Here is a 3,710-nt window from a genome sequence, read left to right as displayed (position 1 = left end):
TGTAGAAAAGCAATGTTGTAACATAAAAATAATAAGAACTTTGGGCTTCCCCAGTGGTGTAGTGGGTTGAGCACAGCAATGTGAAGCTGTCCACAGCCTCTGCAGAGTGGGTTTAATTCCCAGCCAGCCAGGGAGATTCCCACATGGTGCAGCAGACCTCTCCTGTCACACCCACTGCTCCCCTCAGCAATGCTTTCAGTCTGTTTGCTTGTTCTGCTCCACGCTCTGTCTCTGGTGAATCCTCTCACCCTCCCATGCCTCTGGCCTGAACCCCAGCTATTGTATAAATAAAAAAATAAATCTTTAAAAAAAAGAACTTTAATTTATTGATTGTTTATTATATTCCAGGGGCTACAAGAATTTTATAGCCACCATAGACAATACATAACTCTCATTTTATCAAGTAAACACTTATGTAGCTTGCCCAAGATCTCAATATGTTTGGTTGATTAGCCTGAACTCAAGTCTCTCTGATTCTGAAGTCTGAGCTTTCAACCACTGATTTATTTTGCCGTCAGTTATAGCCAGTATGGCCTTTGACAACAGCAGTTAATTTTATTGTGTAGGTTTTTCCACTAAGCACTGAGAAATTAAGAGGGAGAAAATCATTCATAAGAAATGGTATGAACTCTCTTATTCCATCTAAGTACTTGTAATATTGTAATGAATATAAAGGGTAACAGTTTGTGACATTAACAGAAAGAGCAGTTAACACAAAAACAATCTGCAGTTGTGCTCAACTGAAAATGCAGAGCTGATGCCACCTACAGGTCAAATGAACAATAGCAGTATTTCCAGTTTTTAAATCCTTTCACACAGTTGTTGCCAGACTGCCAGGTTGAGGGCACCACTCTTCTCATCACCAGGTGTCTCTAAAGCTTCAGCCAGACACAGCACAAGCCCTGGGCCGGTTGGAGCACAGTGTACATGAATGGACTGAAATGATTGTCTTAGGGATTGTGCAAAACAAGAGATATGAAACTGCACAAATCAGTCACATCTATTAGCCTCGTGTCTATCCAGGGGGATCTTGGCTCAAAAAGAGCAAGTCCACCATGACTTCCTCTTTTATAAAATGTGGAGACCATAAGGATTCAACTAAATTCAACATATATTTATTGAGAGCCTATGATATGCCAGCTGGAATTTAGGTACTTGAGATTCATTCGTGAACGTAACAAAGCTGTCTGTCTTCAGAGAGCTTAGATGAGATAATGTACTTGAAAATGTTTTGCAAATACTACTGAGCTGTACACTGAATAGTAATTGTCCTCTGTGTTTATGCTGCTTCGGGAACCTTGCATATTTCTAACTAATGTGCTCCAGCACTAATATTAGGAGTGGCACCACTTAAGGTATCCAAATGGAGGTCTTTACTTCCTAGCAAATGCCTGTCTCTGGCTCACTCACAGCAGCATCTCAATAGCCACCATGTCTTCCATCTTCTATTTTCTCTCTGTTTAGGAACCCAGCATCGTATTGGAGTCAGAGTAGCCTGTCCGTAAATGTCTGCTGCATGGACTAGAACTAAACTGAGTTGATGAAGCTAAATATTGGAGCATAGCACCCTTGCATCCTCACAGCTACCCACAAGTTTACCTTTCTTCAAAGGTACTAAGGTCCTCCTCATACAGTTCTTCTACTCTGTTAGTCTTCAGGGTTCTCCTTTCTTGGATCACTGTAGGGTAAATAATTGTCAGGCTTTTCTGCCCTCTCGCTATTAGGATTGATGATGGATCCCTGCAGTCTTGAATGCATGCCTGATGGCGGGCACCTGGAGTAGGATGTGGGTATATGTAGGTGGGTTCACCTGGGCTGAGAGGGAGCTTATAAGAGTGGCGTCATGGAGAACCAGCAGAACACCAGAAGGAGAATAAGCGAGAGACCGTAAGAGAACCAGCAAAGAAGTGGAGACCACAAGAGATTGCTGGAGAGCCCAGAAAGAGTGAAGATTTGCTGGGGTCTGGGAGGCCTGCCAGCCTCCTGGCTCCCCAACACCCCTGCCTGCCCTGTACCTGGTAAATCCCAATAAAAGCCTGAAAAGACCACCGAGGGCTCCAGAACTCTCTCCTTCACCCTACTGCATGGGATCATAGAGATCCTGCCCTGTGCCCTTCCTGCCCCTACAATAGCTTAACTCACCATGGCTCCAAGGACAAAAATGAATAGGTAAGCACGACTGTCTTATGTTATTCTCTAAAAGAAGTAAACTTTGATCAGGAACAGTTCTGTAGTGACCCAACCCTCAAACATGTGCAGTAGTATAAATTGGGGAATAATATAAATTAAGTCACAGTCTAATCTTTTCTTGTGGAAGAGTCTCAGATTGTGTGTATGTTTGCATGTGAGCTCATTTTTCTTTTTCCCTCCTTAATCCCCTCTGTTAAGTACTGATATTTGCATTTGGGACCTGCTATTGGTACTGGTTAGGGAAGCGTTTGTACCAAAGATGGAATCCTAGTATCTGCCTTCCCACAGCTTTTCTGCAGTAGCTGAAAAACAATATGCTGGTTTCAATGCTGACTTCTCTTCTTCCTAGTTTCTCCAAGCATGGTCATTTGTTTCTGAATTAGAATTTCATATAAGACATATATGAAATGTGTACTAATGGCACCCATTCCCAATTTCCTTAATGCAGATCTGAGGGTGGAGTTCCAAGATTTGCATTTATAGCAAGTGGCTTTGGTAAGTGCACTGTGCATTCAAGTTTAAGAGCTATTGCCCAGGTGTGCACTTTTAGCAGGAAAATTACTTTGTGAAAGGTCTCCCTGAGTGGAAAACTAGCAGTTAAGTTTGGGACTTTTCCTGTAATGGGCATGTGCTTTTGGAATTGGTTTCCTCTCCCAGGTCAATAGAGCATGAGTATTTTAGATTTCAGAGAACAGGGAAAGATTCACTTGTGACTCACCAAAGCAGCATGCATGCATTCACACTGCCTTATACTAATAGGTAATTCCATTCTTTGAATGAGCGCTTTAAAAAAAAATTCCCAGTTGTTAAGTGAAATAAAATAAGTTGAAAAGAACCCCACAAAGGAGATGATATATGTGTGTGCATATATATGTATATCCTTATTTATGACATAATTGGACTTATAGTCCACAAACAGTTTTATATGCAGCTTTTATGTTTTCATTTACATTTTATATTTTTGACTACAATTAAAATTCAAAAAGAAGAAATTTTCGTCACAAATCGTTTTTATTTTAATATATTCTTGAAGGATTTTTTATGTATATTGATTTTAGCCTCATACCCTAAATCTAATCATAATTAAATCAAAAGTAATTTCTCATTAACTGTTACTAAAATAACTATCTTAGTAGTTGATTCTTCCCAGAATAATGACCTATTTCTAACCCTTTCCCTCCTCTCTCTTTACACCTTTTTCACTCTCTTGTATTAAAAACTTTGTAAATACTGTTTATTATTGTCAATTATAATTTGCATGTTAGTAGAGAAAACTCTAATGATGACAAGATGGTGGTATATATCTTCTTTTAAGTATTTTTAAAAGCTACTGGCTATGGAATATTTATACACAATAAAGCTACTATTTACTTATGGGCAAAATAACAATTGTCCCTGCTATATCACAAACCTTTTGAAAATAAATATCCTTTTAAAAAAACATACCCAGTATTTTTGAGACATATTTTCAAATATTGGTCCTTGAGGGAAAAGTAATTTTACATAGGGAACTCTTGGAT

The sequence above is a fragment of the Talpa europaea genome, assembly GCF_964194135.1.
Source record: "Talpa europaea genome assembly, chromosome: 4".
Lineage (NCBI taxonomy): Eukaryota > Metazoa > Chordata > Mammalia > Eulipotyphla > Talpidae > Talpa > Talpa europaea.
This window is presented reverse-complemented; position numbering follows the sequence as displayed.